We start from the raw sequence: 19,121 nt of genomic DNA on the forward strand, positions 1-19,121 counted from the left end.
CCTCCAAAATGTGTCTAGTTTGTGTCAAGATGACATAAAACTATTATACATAGATGATGTTAATTTTATCCACACTACTAATAAGCATGTATTCATATTTGTTCAAAGATATCACCAGTTATTTTATATGAGTATGCATTCTTCATGTTTCATGTATCTAACAGCATTATGTTACCTAAGTCTCATACCTTGACTAACGATAAAATATTTTGCATGTTAAAGGATTGAATTTTACAACTTTCCAACTCAGGACATAAGTACATGCTCTACTAGATATTTGTGAGAAATACATAAACAGGGGATATAAAGAAATATGAATGACTAGGAAAGGACATGCAAATTCATGAAATATTGAATATAATTTGGATGAGGTAAGCTCTACACGTTAATTGTGTATATCAACATTTAAAATTTGTCAATTAGAAATTACTCATGGACCTTATAGAAATCAATTTACAATTTTTTGGCATTTTTCAAAATAATGTCCTTTGGTATATTTGATAGGATCATTTGTCAAGTGTACAGAAATATTATTGAGGATGACTGAATGAGAATATATAGTTTCTGTAGCCCAATAAATTATTTCCTATTCCAATATGTAAATAATTTACTTTCATTAATATTTCATAATTTTTGTCACATCTTGTTTAAGGGGAAGAGAAATAGTCTTCAGATTTGATTATTATCTACTACACATTTTATTTTAATAATAATTATTCACTATCAGCTATTAAATATATCAAATTTATGACCATTTATAAATGGAATATGCTGCTTTTAAGGAGGATAATATATTCCACATATCATTGATGTTTCCTTTCCAGCTTCTTCATGCCAGAGGTAGCTCTGCATAACAGTCAATGTGTCTTTCATTTGTTTTAAGCATTGAGTGCTTTCTATAGGTTAAAGTGGGTATGTTCTTGTTCTTCTTTTTGTATACATTTTAAAATATTCTTTTCTGTCTGCAGTTTCTGCCATTGCTAATCTTTGTTGGATATTAATGACATTAAAAATATAGCTATCAGATGTCAAACTCAAATTCTGAAACCACACAGAAGTACTGAGACCTGGAGTGGAAATAGAGACATGGAGAGGAAATCTTCAGAGTACAGGAGGTACTCGGGTTCTTGAATCAGATATAGTTATAAAAACTGAACCAGATTACATAATGACAAATTTCCATATTTACTTTATCACAACAAATCCTAAAGTAAGTGATTTTCAGGTATATTTTAATGTCACAAAAAAAAACTGATATTTAATTAACACAGTACACTGCTTTGGGAGCAGAAAGGGCTAAGATTTCTATGAATCTAGTAGTTGCTAGTTCAATTTTTGTTTTAGAGTATACTTGACAGTAGAATATTCTAGTTGTTAGCAATAAAATTCTGGCAAATATTAGGACAGGATTTCAGTATCTAAAACAGTGGTTCTAAACTCATGGGTTGCAACCTTTAACAAACCTCATTCGCTGAAAACATTTACATTATGATTCATAACAGTAGCAAAATTACTGTAATGATGTAGCAACAAAATAATTGCATGGTTGGGAGACACCACAATATGAGGAACTGTATCAAAGGCCTTAGAAGGATGGGAACTAGTGGTCTAGCAGAATACTCTCAAAGCGAATGGCACCAAACATTCTGGAAGAAACTGAAGAATACAGCCAGTGAAGGACTAGCTATAAAAGAGCAGACTGTTCTCTCTAATATTGCTGTGGGACTTAAGTCCTAGTTTTAAAACTCATGGAATACCTATACCAACAGCTATAATTTATAATTACAAATTATAAATTTATAATCATAAAACACAAATTACAAATATAATTTATAGTCACAAAAATAATCATAGAGATTTGAATTTAAACATCTTTATGTGTACAGACACATAAAGGTGGGACTGATCCAAAACCTTATGTTATAATGGACACCCTATGCAAACCAACACCTAATAGATAATCTGAAACTTGCTTAATATATTTAAAAACTTTCCAATTATTTTTTCTAATTTTCAATTCTTCAATCCATGAATTAACTTGGTTGACAGAACTATATATCTCCTTAATGGCCAGGAATTCTTCAGTCTGAATTTTGCTAATCATCTGTTGTCATTTCATGATGGGTTTGTAAAGAAATCATTTTTATCATTCTCTTTAATGTCAGGAAATGAAACCTAGATAAGCTTACAGAATCATCCTACATAATACAATACTTTATCCTCTGCTGTAGAAACACTTTAGTTGGCAGTTCAGCCTGCCCAGGAAAATGAAATTTATTCTTAATCACTAATATAATGGTAGAATATTAAGAAAGACTTCATTGTTTTAAAGCTCAGAAACTCGTCTGAACAATAACCACTGCAGGTGACACTTAAACTATCTCATTTGAAAAATTCTATCATATTCATTTTATAGAACTGCAAACCATGAAATGTAAAATTAGGGCAGCTTCATGCAAAGCTTTGCAAGGCAATCCATGCTATCACAAACTAACATTTGGTACAGAGACACAGCAGCAAGTTCTGTTTCTATACTGAATTTCAAACATCTGGCTTGAAGCGACATCCAGCCAGCTTCTTTTCACCCCATATGAAGTATCAGTTGCTACCACTGATTTTTTTAACCTCAGTAAGAATCCTTTTTGTACCTCATGTCTCATAGCTTTAAGTTCAGAATACATTTGTCTGAACATAACTCTTCCTTCATGTGTGTGTTTGGATAATGCTTTCTATTGATATAGTTTCAGGAGAAATCTCCTTTTAAAATCTGAACAAGATGTTCAAGAATACAACCCTGGATTGTAGCAATCGGAGTTGAATTTAAAAGTGGTGCTGTGAGGAAAAGAACAACTCCATGTTGCCTAGTGGTAACATACGATTGCTTTATTAGGTTAGATAAGACTGAGAAGTCCAAAGGTTTGACAGTCTTGACATCTGGCTTATAAAAGATGGAATTCCTGAATGAAAATTGTTCTTATTAGATGTCTCTGAAGAGTTTTGGCTGGAAAGACATATCTATACTAAAGCCAGGGCATTCTCAGAACTCCTTCAAAACTGGCTGAAAAATGAGGTACTGAATTCTTTGCTAAATGGGAAATCTACTGTTGTTTTACTTTTTTGGAACTTTTTGTTAAAAAAAATTCTGTCATCACTTTCCCATTGTAGAAATAAATATGACACATATGGAAAAAGAGGTTATTGCTCCACATGTATAGAATAATATTCCAAATACAGTAAGATGAACTTACTGTAACCTTCACTTAGTGATTAAAAATACTGAAAACAAATACATCTATCAATTGATCTGTTTTGTGGGCCTGTGCAGCATACCAATGTGTCTGTGTTTATATAAAATCAAAGAAGCCTATAATACGCATAATAAGGTGCTTTTATGCAGCTACATTATTTATCTTACTGACTTCCTGTGTGATGCACAACAGAGCCGGTATTGTACTCCAGTTCTCATATTTATATATTATTCATTTCAGAGAATGGATTCATATCCTACCTACTACTTCAAAAATATAAAACCAGAACCAAATAAAAAAAGATCATAAATCACAATAGTACAGGTGGCGGGAAAAAAAGTGAAGTTTGCCTTGTCGATGTATCACACAAAGTTTTCAAGTTATGAAATCTGTATGGAACAGGTTCATGATTGAGGAATTTAAAAAAATAAAATCAAAGAAGCATATGGAGGAATTGAACAAAAAATTTCAGGACTTCTTAGAGTAAGTTTAGAGCCAGTTGAGGAAACTAGCCATATTGATAAATCTGTTTAACATATGTGTTTTCTAACCCTGTATTACATACTTGTACTGCTCCGTTCAGGACCAGCTACTGGGGGACACTATGCAGCCCCTTGACCACTGTGAGTCAACTCCTGCCTATTCACAACTATAACTTGTTTCAATATATGCCTTAAATATCAGATACCATACTGAGAGATGGAAGAACATTGATGAACCCAGAAAAGTGAGCCAGATAAAACTCCATCTTCCATATGATCGACCTTTTGTATTTTTATTCACCCGACTCAGATGACAAAGATTCTTGCATCTTGCCAGGTATCCCATTTGACTTTGATCCATGTGTCATCAACCTTTGATCACCTTATGATCTAATTTTATTTATCTTTTGGTCATCTTTCTCTGACACTAAGAAACACGTTTATCTCCTGCTCCCTGTGGTTGTTTCAAATAGATATAGATTGTTCTCACATTGTTTTGTGTATAGGTAACCAAAGATGATAGCTCCAGAGAATTCATGCTCTGATCTGTCTCTTTTTCAAGACTGAGAAATCGTTTCGTGTTTGTGCCAAATCTTTAGTGAGTTGTGCTATAGGATCAGAACACTATTGCTCTTCACCTATAAGAACTCTAACAGCAGAATAGATACTCTAAGAGAGAAGTGTGTGGTCCTTATGGCATCTCTCAGGGAATTTAATCAATAGATCCCAAGCAATTAAAACCTCTCCAATAATGAGCAGAAGGATAGGAGAAACTCTTGATCAGCCAGAGGAAGAATTTGCTTCCTAGTAAGAGATTTCACACATTCTAGCCAACTAACATATGTCAATTTCTTGGCTTTAAAAAATAATATTGGCACACAGGTGCAGAAAAGACAAAAAATTAGAAGTTTCCCCTTTCCCACTCCATTACTAAAATATAAATAAATTCACTTCCTTTTTTGATTTACTTGATAATTTGCTTTATGCTATAGTAGATTTACATATCTAAATGTTGGTGTAGCTTTTACTCATATTATCTGTGTTCAGGTAATATTGATTTTACAGCAGTGGCAGTAAATTTTTTTCACTATAGCTACTCTTGAGTTAAATAGAGTTATCTTTGAGTCTGTTTTATAGTGGATTACACTGATGGATATCTGAATATTGAAATATTCTGAGATGAAGCCTACTTGATCATGATGGATGATAATTTTGATGTGTTCTTGGATTCGGTTTGAAGGAACTTTAGTGGGCATCTTTGTATCAATATTCAAAATGGAAATTGGTCTGAAGTTTTATTTTTTTGTTGGGATTATTTTCATCTTCTTGTATTGGTTAAGGCCTATTTTGTGACCTATTATATGGTCAATTTTGGAGAAGGTACCATGAGGTGCTGAGAAGAAGGTATATTCTTTTGTTTTAGGATGAAATGTCCTAAAGATACCTGTCAAATCTATTCTGTTAGTTCCATTGTGTCTGTTTAGTTTTTGTTTCCATGATCTGTCTATTGCTGAGAGTAGGGTATTAAAGTTTCACACAATTATAGTATGTGGTGCAATGTATAATTTGAAAATTAGTAAAGTTTTCTTTATTAATGTGGGAGACCTTGCATTTGGCACATGGATGTTCAGAAATAAGAGTTCATCTTGGTAGATTTTTTCCTTTGATGAATAGGAAATGTTAATTTTTATATTTTTTGATAACTTATGGTTGAAAGTCAATTTCATTCAATATTAAAATGTCTATTCCAGCTTGATTTTGGGACCATTGTTTAAAATATTTCCAGCTTTTACTGTGAGGAAGTATCTGTTATTGTCACTGAGGGGTGCTTTCTGTACACGGCAAAATGCTAGTCCTGTATCCAGTTTGTTATTCTATATCATTTTATTGGGAAATTGAATCCATTTATGTTTAGGGCTATTAAGGAAAAGTGATTTCTCTTCCTGTTATTTTTTCTTTTTGTTGTTGTTGTTAGAGATAGTATTAGGTTTATATGACTATCTTCTTTTGGGTTTGTGGAAAGTAGATTATTTTCTTGATCTTTCTAGGGTGTAGTTTCTCTACTTGTGCTGGAGATCTATTACCTCTTGTAGGGTTGGATTTGTGGAAAGATATTGTGTAAATTTGGTCACAAAAGAATATACATGCTATGCACTCACTGATATGTAGATAGTAGCCCAAAAGCTCAGAATACCCCAAATACAATTCACAAACCTCATGAAGCTCAAGAAGAAAGAAGACCAAAGTGTTGATGCTTCAGTTCTTCTTAGAAGGTGGAACAAAATATTCATAGGAGGAAATACAGAGACAAAGCGTGGAACAGAGACTGAAGGAAAGGCAATCCCAATACTATCCTGCCTGTGGATCCATCCCATATATAGACACCAAACCCAAACACTACAGTACATGCCAAGAAGTGCTTGCTGATAGGAGCCTGATACCTGTCTTCTGAGAGGCTCTATCGGAGCATGAGAAATACAGATATGGATGTTCACAACCAGCCACTGAACTAAATTGTATTCCTCAATGAAAAAATTAGGGAAAGGACAAAAAAGCTAAAGCATTTTTAATGCCATTGTAAGAACAATAATATCAACCAAGCAGATATCCCAGGTCTCCCAGGGACTAAACCACCATCCAAAGAGTACACATGGAGCAACCCATTGCTCCAGCTGTATATGGACATTAATGGGAGGAGAGACTTTTGGTCCTGTGAATGCTTGATGCCCAAGTGTAAGGGAATGTCATTGCAGTAAGGTTGAATGGGTGAACAGGATAAGGAGCACCCTCCAAGAAGCAGGGGGAGGAGGATAAGATAGGGGGTTTCTGAAAGGGAAACCAGAAAAGCAAATAACATTTGAAGTGTAAATAAATATTCAAGAAATAATAGAATTATTACAGAACTTCAAGTACATTTATTTGTCTTTCTATGTTTATATAACACCCCCTACACACTGTAATTGTATGATAATTGTAAATAATCAAGAGAAAGAAAATAGTTTAGAAATACCAATGACAGATGCTTGATTTCCTTGGTTAGCAGGTAGAGTGACCACTCAGTAGCTTATGTGCAGGACACAAAACAATATGGCAATATGTAATTGAGTTGTTTTTCTATTTGAGCTTGCAGGTTCATGTTTTAATTTATTTTTTCAAACAATTGAAAGCATGAATGTATTTTTATATATTTCTGCATTTTTAAAATACTGGTTCAGTTTCAAATTCATGCTTAGACATAGGACTTCAGCTATTGGTCCTCAGACAAGTGTGTCAGGAAGGCTGTTGTCTTTCTCCTCCCATAGATAAAAGATGCAGGCCTCATCCCTAGTGCTAAGTCTCATCTATCATGATCCCCCTGCATTATTTATGCATTCCAGCACAGATAAATTTAATATCTCTTGGGCAGGCCAAAAGCAAAAGGAGAAAAACTGAAAAAAAATCAATAATTTTGACTCTCATTTGTCAGGGATTTCTGGGAATAGCACCAGGCTGTTGATGAAGATTATTGATTTGGTCATCTACACCCACAGTTGAAGTTTTTCAATTTCCTCTTGAATACACTTGTGCACAAGGAATGTTTCATTAGAGCTCAAGATTCCCATCTATCAAAATGCTGTCAAGGATTTAAGATGCATTGAGTAGATGAATATTAACATTCAAAAGCACACACATACCACCATGTACATACGTGTCATTTACTATTGAAACTTTAAATAAAATATATTGCAGTGCCATATAATGTAGGCAATGAGCTGCCTTTTCAGTTCTTTCATTTACTTATCTGATAGGGTCTGGTGATGAAGTAATATCCTCTTAACCTCTTATGATTTCGCTCCTATAAAATGACAAGAAATTGATTTTTTTTTTTTTTTTGAAGAAGGGGGAGCTCATGAAGATAAAAAGTGCAAGACTACAGAGGGATGTCTGGGACCTGCCTCAGAACTGCAAATACTTGACTATTACATGTATTCCAGAAAGAGAGAGTAGAAAGGGGCAATGCACATCATCATGTATGACACATATTTATGGACATGCCTTGGAGTTCCTGGTTCACATGTCCAGTAACGTTGCTGGGGAAAAATGCAAAAGGCTTGACAAATGGCTGATACTGTTGAGAAGATGGCTTTGTAGAATGTATGCTCAGTGACTTTTAAAAATGTTCTTTATCAAGTGTGCTGAACCTCTGAAAGCCTAGTAAGTAGACTTCCACATGATAAGCAGTAAGCTCAGGTGCACATGTTCTCACAGATTGAAGATCACATCTAAGCTTTAGTGGGGAAGAGAAGTCAGTTATGTTGTTTAGTGATAGAGTCATAAGGATTTTGAAGTACTCTAAAACACTTTTTATACCAATGCTTGTCTGCAATCCCGTTAAACAAGTGCTACTGGTTCTTGTGGTCATAGAATAGAGATGTACTAAAACTCTGTTTATAAAGGGACAATAGCAGTTTCTGGCACCAATGTGAGAAGAGACTTTTGGTTCAAGGAGGGCGTGATTTTCCAATGTAGGGGGAGCCAAGGCACTGAGGTGAAGAGGGTGAAGTTAGTGCACCTTCATGAAGACAAGTAGAGGTGGGGGGAAAAGAGCAGGGTGTGCGAAGGATATAACATTTCAAATGTAAATTTAAAAAATTAATAAACAGGATGACCTACAGGCTCAGAGAAATCCTGTCCCACAGAGGTAAGCAAATAAAAGAAAAGCTGAACTCTCTGCTTAGAGCAGTAGAGGGAAAATTAAGATCTGACTAAGTGGAGGGGGGGAGGGATAGAAAGAGAGAGAAAGAGAGAGAGAGAGAGAGAGAGAGAGAGAGAGAGAGAGAGAGAGAGAGAGAGAGAGAGAGAAGAGAGAGAAGAGAGGCAAGACACTACAAATGATGTTGACTTTAAACATGTGACTGTATATTATAGTTTCTGTGTTTCTGTTTTAATGGGATTCCTGTGAGTATGGATGTGAGTATGTTTCTCTGGGTCTATATGTGGTTTTTGTGCTTTTATTTTTAGCTTGTTTTCTTCTGTTTATTTCATCCTGTTCTGATTTGCTATTTTACCTTATTTTGCTTTATTATCATTTCTTAGATGCCTGTTAGTTTTATGACTAGAAAGAGAAAGAGTGTAGATTGGGGTGCAAGGGGAAGAAGGGAGGAAGAGTAAAGGTACGGGCAACCATAATCAGAATATGTTTTATGAAGTAAATCTATTTTCTTTTTTACAAACAAATATTTTGTAGTTTTTAATTAGTCATTAGAATTTGTCTTTTCAGTAAGTAATCAGTTTTTGATTTTTCCAGATGTTTTTTAGGATAGTATTCAGGAGTGGTCGACCAGAAAATAGCAGGGGTAGTATCAGGTCATCTGCAGAGAGAGTGCATTTCTCTTGTATGTCCCTCATTTGTCTCAGCCTGATGATGGCAAAGGATGAACACTATTTTTCTACTATTTTCAGACTCAGAAAATGTAATTTTTCAGTTAAAAGACATCTATGTTGGCTTTAATTTTTGACTCTGTTGTAGACCTTTGCATCTCTTTCCCATAGCTAGGATGCCTTGCTTGGTAAAGGAGGCACTTTGTCCTATAGTGACTTGATTTCTCAGGATAGGTTGCTATCCAAAGGGCCTTGTAATTCTCTAAGGAGAGGGAGGAGGATATATAAGGATGGGAGTATAAGAAGAGAGAGGGAGGGATGAGATCAGGCTGTAAGGTGAATAAATACATTAATAGGAAAAATAAATCTCTATTTTCAATAAAATAAGAACAAAAGAAAACAACCACAAATGTGACTGTTAATGCTCCTGCCATGTGATACAGGTTCCAGAATAAAGCTTATCTAGACTAAAAGAATAAAGTTATGATTAATCAAGGTAATTCTTCCAATGAAATTTGTATTCTGGAATTACACTATTGAAATGCAACTGCAGTTGTGATTTAAGGGGAAAAGTTATGTAAAGAAATAAGTGAAAGGACTGAAGGAGCTGAAAGGGTATGCAACCCCATGGGAAGAACAACATTATCAACCAACTAAACCCTCCAGAACTACCATAGACTAAAACACCAACTATTGAGCACACATGGAGAGACCAATGGCTCCAGCATTGTCTGGAATCAATAGGAGAAAAGGCCTTTGGTTCAGTGAAGGATTGTTTTCCCAGTGTAGGGTAATGCCAAGGCGCTGAGGTGGGAAAGGGTAGCTGGGAAATGGAGCACCTTCATGGAGGAGGGGGGATGGGAGTGGGAAGAATGTGGATAACATTTGAAATGTAAATACAGAAAGTATCCAATAAAAATAACAAAAAAAGGAAAAATACTCAGTCAAAAGCTCCAACAACAGAACAAATCATATAGAGGATAGATTATCTAGACGTAAAGACAAAGTAGAAGAATTAGCTCATTCTGTGAAAAAAAAAAAAAACCCACAAACGGACAAAATTCAGAGTAACAGATTAGAGCAAGCCTAAGCCCCATTAAACATATATACAAAACAATTTCTTCTCCTAAGGCTTGAGTCTAGAGAGTGGGTAGGAAGAATCCAGAGGACCAGGAAGTATTTCGTGGCCTGTGTCTTCTACAAAATATTCCCTAAAGAAGCCTTGAATAATAATAACGTTAGTAGACATGGAAGTGTTGCAGTAATTATTAAAAATATAAAAAGGCTTAGCTGATCATTTTATTGGCCCCATGCCTCTCTCACAGGCCTGAATTTAGAATGGAGCCCCGCGTGCCTCTGTTGCCTGGTCTGAGGCATCACCAGGATCTCACTCCATTAGCACAACTCCCTTCCCTTGGCAGTTTTCCACTGCCTATTTTCTGCCTCCATCCCTGGGGGTGTTGTTCACCCCAAATCCCAACACAAACACATCTCTACAGCCCGATAACTTTTCATACAGGTTTATGTGTTCAATTCTCAATCCACAAAACCTCTACACAACAAGATTTCATCAAATAGAGAAAGATACAAACTACCCTTCTATGCGAGATATTAGACCTATAAAATCCTTAATGTTCATAGCTATTTAACGCCAGTTAAGCCCAGGTGGATCTAGCTGGTCTTTATAAAGGTTCATCTTAGACTTCTCTTCTGTCCTCCCTCCTCTGACCTCTCCTCTCTGTTCCTTCCTCTCTACCTCCCTTCCCCCCACCCAGTCACTGGCTTTTCTTTATTTTACTAATTAAAATGAAAAGGTTGAGTAAGAACTAGGCAGCTCTTCTTGGGAGAGAGGAATTAACATTAAAATACAGCTTCAGGACAATCTACATTGAAGAGGGAATATTTCATAGAGTGAAATCCCTAAACAAAGAATTATAAGGAGGGAACCCCTTCTTAACCATAAGCCACACAAGCAAGAAGACCAGAGATAAAGAGGAGTCAAGGGAGAATTTTCCCTGGGAAGGGGAAATAAAATAGGAATTGAGAGTGGAATGGGATTGGGTAGAGATAGAAACAGAAGGGATGTTGGGGTGGAACTGAAGGGGAGAACACAATGTGGTAACTGAGGTTAGAGAGCATTGGGGAGTGCTGTAGAAACCTAGTGTGGAGGAAACTTTCTGGAGTCTATGAGAGTGATGGTACTGCAGACTCCTAGTAATGGGGAATACAGATCCTGAACCCTGCCTGTAAGATATGCTCTGGTAATGGTGGAACAGAACTTGTGGGTGTTGCCAATCAATGCCGGTCCAACTTAAGGCCATTACCAGACTGGGAGCCATGCCTGGAAGTCTGCAAGTTTAGTAATCAGAGGCAGGATAACCCAGGGATCTAAAATATAACCAAACACAACTGGAAAAAGTTAATGGAATGATATCCTGCGATATTCTGCTTTACTTATAGATTATGCCTAGCCTAGTCATCATCAGATTGGTTTCATCCAGCAATTGATGCAAATGCATAGGCCAACATCTGTGCTCAGAGAACCCCATGAAAGGAGAACAAGGATTGTCAGAGTCAGAGGGTCAAGGATATTACAAGAACATAACCCACAGAGTCAATTAATTAGGTCTCACAGAAACAGAAATAAAAATCATAGAGACTTTATGGACCTGAGCTAGACCCTCTGTATGTATGTTATGGTTATATAGCTTGGTATTCTTGTGTGCTTTCTAATAGTGAAGGTAGGGGATGTCTCTGACTATTTTGTCTGCTCTTGGATCCCTTTTCCTCTTACTGGGTTGTATCATCTGGCCTTGATACATGGGTGTACTGGCTAGTTTTGTGTCAACTTAACACAAGCTGGAGTTATCACAGAGAAAATAGCTACAGTTGAGGAAATGCCTCCATGATATGCAGTTGTAAGGCACTTTCTCAACTAGTGATCAAGCAGGGAGGGCTCAGCCCATTGTGGGTGGGGCCATTCCTGGGCTGGTAGACCTGGCTGGGTTCTATAAGAAGCAGGCTAAGCAAACCAGGGGAAGCAAGCCAGTAAGTAACATCTCTCCATGGCATCTGCATCAGATCCTGCTTCCTGACCTGCTTGGGTTCCAGTCCTGACTTCCTTTGGTGATGAAGAGCAATGTGAAAGTGTAAGCTGAATAAACTGAATAAACCCTTTCCTACTCCCCCCCTCCAAAGAATGAGTAAAACTGTGAGACTTAAGTTTTCATTAAACAGTGGAGAGATGTTGTCTGATAGAGTAAAATCTATAACAGCTAGAGGAGACAAAATTTACATTTTAATTGGCTAAATTCAATTACTAGCATTACTTTTAATTTTGAAAATGTATGTATTTGTGAGGACCTGAGAAAATCATTATTTCAGGACATTCCCAGGAATGATAGATTCTGGGTACAGAGGCTCTGAATGTGTGCAGGATTCAGCCTCCCACACACAGCAAAAACATTCTCATCCAAAAGAGCATTCCAAGTTGACCACTGTATATTAAAAAATGAAATCTAAAAATTGATATAGTTCATGGGAACATTCTGTATTATATACAGTCTTTGAGAACTAGGCATATGAAACAAATAATTTTTCAGTAGCAACTCAGTGTATCATATTTTGAGTTAGGATATATATATATATATATATATATATATATATGTATTGTTTAATATATATATATATATATATATATATATATATATATATATATATATATACATATATATATATATGTCTATGGCTTTTATAGTTCAGTTTTTTATATGAAAAACAGTAATTGCTTCATTTTGAAAGTCTTTGGAAGGAGGCCAATTCGTGGACACATACTGGTGTAGGGTGGGTACTAGCAGGGTGTTTTTGTGCCTAGCTGTAGGTGATTATGGTGGATGTGCCTTTCTGTTTTGCTGTTATGTGCAGTATGCCCTCCGAAGGGCATTTTGAATAGTTCTAATCTTTTTTATTTTCTTTCCTGGCAAATTCTCTGTCACTGGTTATTTTTGATCCTTAATAGGTACAGTTTTTATGCCTCCAGTTTTACAGCTTTTCCTGATGAGTGGATTTTTTTTCCAGTGGCCATATGGTGTAGCTGGCTCCGAGTCTATCAAACTCTAATAACCTTCAGCGTCTGGGGAGCAGCTTGCTCATTCCCATCTTTCCTGAGCTTTACGGCATTGATTACAGTCTTCCGTAACTGGGGTTGTTGAGTTTGCAAGCTCAGCTAGGGATTTAAATAAGAAACTTTCAAAATCGTACTCTGGGTGAGCTTTAGTTTGCAAAACTTTACTCTTTCCCGTTGTAGACAGAACAGATTGTTAGCAACACTCTTTGATATGTCTTTCAATATTTTAAAAAAATATTCACTTGTCATCTTTGTACCAATGAAATGATTATTTCTTGGAAGATCAAATTGTCTTTTCTTAATTTATATTTATCTGGACATTTGTTTTCACTGAAGTCTTAAACTTCATATTTACCTGAAACTTTTGAACTGTGTTTAGCTTTATAGTATGTGAATTTAAGATGTGAAGTAAATGTTTATACCATGAGTTGTTTACAATGTTGTAGAACAATAACAATTCAAGTTCTATCTACTATTTATTGAATGTAGCCAGTTCTCTGGAGAAACTTAATATCTTAAATGAGCAACTACTTCTAGTATTTAAAAGAAAGAATATAGATAAAATTGGTTGAGTGGATCATGCTGGCCATACAATATTTTAGAATATTAAGTGTTTGATATTTTATATTCACAGTGATACAAATGACTACTTTTATTTTCCTTTAGGATTGAAAACCTGAATAATAATCAACTTTATGTCCAACTCCATTACCAGAATATATTTATCCCCTAAAGAAGACAAAAAAAAAAAAAAGAGTAAAATTTAGGTATCTTTAACTACAAGTCCTAGTATTCTTCTAAAAAAGATACAGAAGGACAATCCAAATATTCTGGTTGTTTAGAAATCAGTTGATAGACGTCATAGTGAGCTTTGCTATCAAAATATGTTACGGAGACTAACCGTGATGCAGAAGCTTTAAGAGAAGGTTTGTGTGGTAAATAAAACATCCCGCAGACATGACTCTATAGTGTTTTGTTCCATGGTACTGTGAGAACGCAGCAATCATGTAGGGATAGAAGAGGGTGAATAAACCTATAATGACCTTGGTTCTGGAAATATGGGATTGCAATGACAGGAGGGAAGGATTTCACACTGATACTTTTTACTGGAGTTTTGGGTGGGATCATGGAACTGAATGGTGATCTTTTTTAGCTTTCAGAAACATTCAGAGGAGAAAATCTAAAAACACTAGAAAACCTCTAACCATCTGTGCAGTTGGAAAGACAAGGCTTCAACAAAGCTGCCTAGTAACAATTTGGAGGAGGAATGGGTAAAGGACCGAGCAGGGATCAAAAAAAAAAAAAAAAAAAAAAAAGACAAGAAAGAACAATTCAGATCACAGAGCATCTATTCTACACTCTTAAGAAAGGCTTTGTAATCTGATTATAGAGAGAGTTCTGTTGGGTGTATTGACCTTAAGATGGTGGCCTCATGGGGAGTGCAGCAGCCTGACAGAGGCCATAGTCCAACTGAAGGTGCCTAATCGGGGGTTGTGAGGTTAAGAAAGATAACTAACAAATGAGAAAACTCTATGACTTCAGCTCTGGAAGACAGGAGTTAAAACGGGTGCCAGTCAGAAGGGTACTCTGGAAACAAGGCTATACATCTGCATACTTTGCCAGTGAACATAGTGACAAGAAATTGAAGGAACTTACATAAAGCTGAATTTGGCTTTTTTTGGTTTGCTTGTTGGTATACTCATAGAAGGCAGTTGGCCAGTATCTTGGAAAGCAACATTAAAGAACAAGTTAAGGCTGATAATACCATGATCTGGAAATCATAAATAATTTCTCTACATGGTTTCACATGTCTTTGTGTTAGGCAGGGAGTTCTATCCATCCCTGCTGGGGGATTTTTGTACATGTGCACTAGTGGCTAAAGAATTCATGTGAGAAGAAAGTAAGTCCATGACTGATGGAATGAGGAAATAGATCAACTTCTCTAGATTGGTTTGCTTCAGAATGAATAATAAGAATAAGAAGTACTAATCACGTGTAATATATAAATGATTCACATTTTAAATGTATTTATTCACTTACATTAAAGCATTTCATATACCATGTTTGATCTACTTTCATTCTCTCAACCCTTTCCCAGATCCTTCTTACCTCATTACACATATGACCTTATATTCGTTATCTATTTCAAAATACAAATATACAGTAAACAAAACCAAAGTCCACAAAACAAACAAATAAAACAAATGAGTGGGAAGATATAAAAAGATTTAGAGGCAATTGAAAATGGCTTACAGGTGCCCCTCATGCTATTAGAATCTGATATGTAAAATAGATACTTAGATAAGTAGAGTTAAGTTAATGAATTGCTCTGAAGGAAGCTATCAATTAAAGTCAAAAGCCAAGAAGTAAACTGCTATTAGATTAGCTGTCTTCAGGGCAGAATCTGGAATGAGAGCTCCATGATGCAATCTTATTCTGGAGTGCACCAGAAGACTATCAAAAACACCAGAAAGGTGAGAGAGACAGAGACAGAGAGGAAAGATAGAGATAAGAGACAAAAAGACAGAGAAACAGAGACAGGTAGAGAGACTGAGAGAGAGAAAGAGACCCAAAAAGACAGAGATAAAGAAAGACAGAGACAAAGAGAGACAGAAACAGACAGACAAATAGAGACAGAGAATAGAAAGATAAAGATAGGGACACAGAGAGACAGAGACAGAGGGAGACATTCAGAGAGAGACAAAGACAGAGAAAGAGAGACAGAAGAATTAAACCAAAAGATTTGTTATAGTATAGATATGTCTCTCCTAGAATTCAGTTATTTAAACTTACGGTATAATATGTGATTAGCTGATTTGCCTCAAGTTTTGATTAGGCTGTGAGAACTCCTTCCATGTGCATAAGATTGAAAGCTTGAGAGCTCCCACATTGCTGTGATACTTGTTCTTTCTACTGCACAGTGCTCCTTTTTCTGAAGTAGGAGGGAAATCAGCTCTCAGCAGATAGCAAACCCACTGACATATTGTTCTTTGAGTCCTCCTCTGCTATCATCAGACTTAAATTTCTGTTTTTATTCTACCATTTTTAAGGCCTTTTGTTATTTTACCCAAGATGACCATGGCAATGTGGTCATTGTGTGAAACTGGAAGTTTCAACTGGTTATTAGATCATCAGAATTGTCCCAAACTGAAGTATGTAGGCTAAACTTTGTACTTTCATATTTCTCAGTTTCTGAACATAAACTACCATCTGATGAAAGGCTCTAACCATGGCTAACAAACTGTTCACAGCTGAGGGAAATCCACAGTGAAGAACTCAGCATTCAATACCCAACAGGCTGTGTTTCAGTTTCGAGATGGCTCATAAGTGCTAATAAGGATATCTGAGTGGAACACTAAAAAATTTACCATAGCTCATAATTAAGCCACACAGTTACGCTAGAATGTTCTACCAGGCCCTGAAGTAACAGCTCTCACAAGCTTAGTGGTCCTGTTTGGAAATTTAATAGTGTTACTGGGGCTAATGCAGGTCCTGCTGATATATAGCTTCAGTACTAGTTAGAGATGATCCACCTCATTCTCTACTGTGCTCTTCTCTACTCAATAGTTCTGTTGTGATTAGTTGGTGGTCTGATTGATGGAGTCACCCATATCTCTTCTTTGAAAAAGTCTAACGTGAATATAATATTCTTCTCAATGGACAATATACCTTTTCATCATTATTAGGACTGTTAATAAAATTGCTTGAAAGCCTTGAACACAGAAACATTTATCCATAATTTGAATCATATATATTTCTTCTACTGCTCATGGTGTGTATTTAACTAAAATGATGGTTGCATGGTGACATTTTGTACTTCTTAATGTTTTCTTGAAAAAGAAGCCTAAACTGAGTTCTTTTGATGACTATAATTAAACATATTCTTCCCATGGGTTATCGTGGTTGAGAGCAAATGGAGCCATTCCTACTTTCCAGTCTCATGTTTGGAAAACTGAGACATAACAACACATATGTTTTTTTTCAGAATAAGATACTCAATTGCATGTCATGTAAAATGACAACCACTTTGTAGTCAAAGATCAGATTGAATCTAGCCTTCATGATATGAGATTGGGTGGTGATGGAGGGATGAGCATTAAAGAAAATGTGACAAACATCTCTCTGTCTGTCTATTCATGTATATTTAATTGCACTTAATTTAGATGTAACAAAGGATAATATCAGAATATTTGCATGAAAATATTTGGAGTTGAGAATTAACATGTTAATCAAAAACAGCCAGACTCAAATAAATATCATTTATTTTCTCTTAGCTGTAGAATCTGCATTAGAAGAAATAATAAAAATCATTGTGTTTAATTTTTACACACCAAGAAAACTGACTGTTTCCATTTTATGTTTTGTTTTTTATGTACTTTATGTTCATTGTAACTAGTAAGTTTTCAATGCATATTATCAAACCTTTGAAAAGGTCAAGCATTGACTAAAATATATATTCATATAGTTTTATGTAAAATTTTTTAAAAATTTGTATTTAATTTTTAAAATAAATGTGTTCAATAAGAAAGAAAGAAAAAAGAAAGAAGAAAAAAAATTATTTGAAAAGAAGAAACCAAAGGAAGGGGGCAAAGCATATAGGAGAAGCTAGTGTGGGTATTTGTGATCAAAGTACTTGGTAAGAATAATATTTATTAATCTATAGTCAATATATGTTAATAAAAATTAAAAAATAGAAAAAAACATACTTTCCCACAATTAATATATTGACATTTCAATACCTACTATCTTTGAATTGAGCTTTATTAGGTGAAAGATTATTTGGAGGCATTATAATTTTAAGGGGATTAAGGTGGTCCAATATTATTTCATTTTCTTTTGACATAATAAAAAACAACTTGAAACTGGATATAAAAAATAGGACTTATTGAGGGGATTCATGTATATCACACCTACATCAGTTTTGCTCTGGTGAAGGTCTCTGAATAAATGACATCACAATGATGAGAACTGATGAGAACCAGAGTTAGTAGAGGAGGCTAAGCTTCCTCTATAACAACTGTCAGACAAAAATGAACTCCAAAGTTATATTAGACAGAAGTGTACTCTCTTCCCAAGGCAGCATGACCTAAGCAATTTTGCTCTAAAGATCTGCCTTTTCCTTATTATTCCATCTCAATATCACCACAAGGAGAGCCAAACCCCCAACATGGCAGTCAGAGAAGTCTTCTAACTTTATTCAAACTATCAGGGGGTCTTAATCAAGGAGATTTGTCTTTGAAACAAGATACAATTAAGATTTGATTTGAAGTGGTCTCTTGAGATGTGGCAAGGGGGGGGAGGGAAGGAGGGAGTAAGGGAGGGAGTAAGACAGCAAGAGAGAGAGAGAGAGAGAGAGAGAAACAGAGAGAGAGACAGACAGACAGAGAGAGAGAGAGAGAGAGAGAGAGAGAGAGAGAGAGACAGACAGACAGAGAGAGACAGGCAGAGAGAGACAGAGAGAGACAGAGACAGAGACAGACACAGAGAGAAGAGAGAGTGAGACTGACTCACACTGACTCTGGAGATATGCATTAATGCATAATGAAATAATCAAAGATTCTTACAAGTGCTCTTTGAACAGACGAGTTAAATTATCACCCTAAACATTAACAATACCAATGGCACTATGGCAAACTACTCAGCTATTAAGAACCAGGGCATCATGAATTTTGCATGAATATGGATGGAACTACAAAATATCATCCTGAGTGAGGTAACCCTGAGCTAAAAGAACATGCATGCTACATACTCACTGATAAGTGGCTATTAGCCAAAAGAGTAGAGAATACCTAGGATACAACCCACATACTACCAAGTTTAACAAGCAGAAAGATTTAAGTGTACCTTTGATTTCCTTTTGCTGTCTAATTGTTCCAGACAAGACTTCCAGTACTATGCTGAGTA

This window comes from Micromys minutus (genome assembly GCF_963924665.1).
Source record: "Micromys minutus genome assembly, chromosome: 1".
NCBI lineage: Eukaryota > Metazoa > Chordata > Mammalia > Rodentia > Muridae > Micromys > Micromys minutus.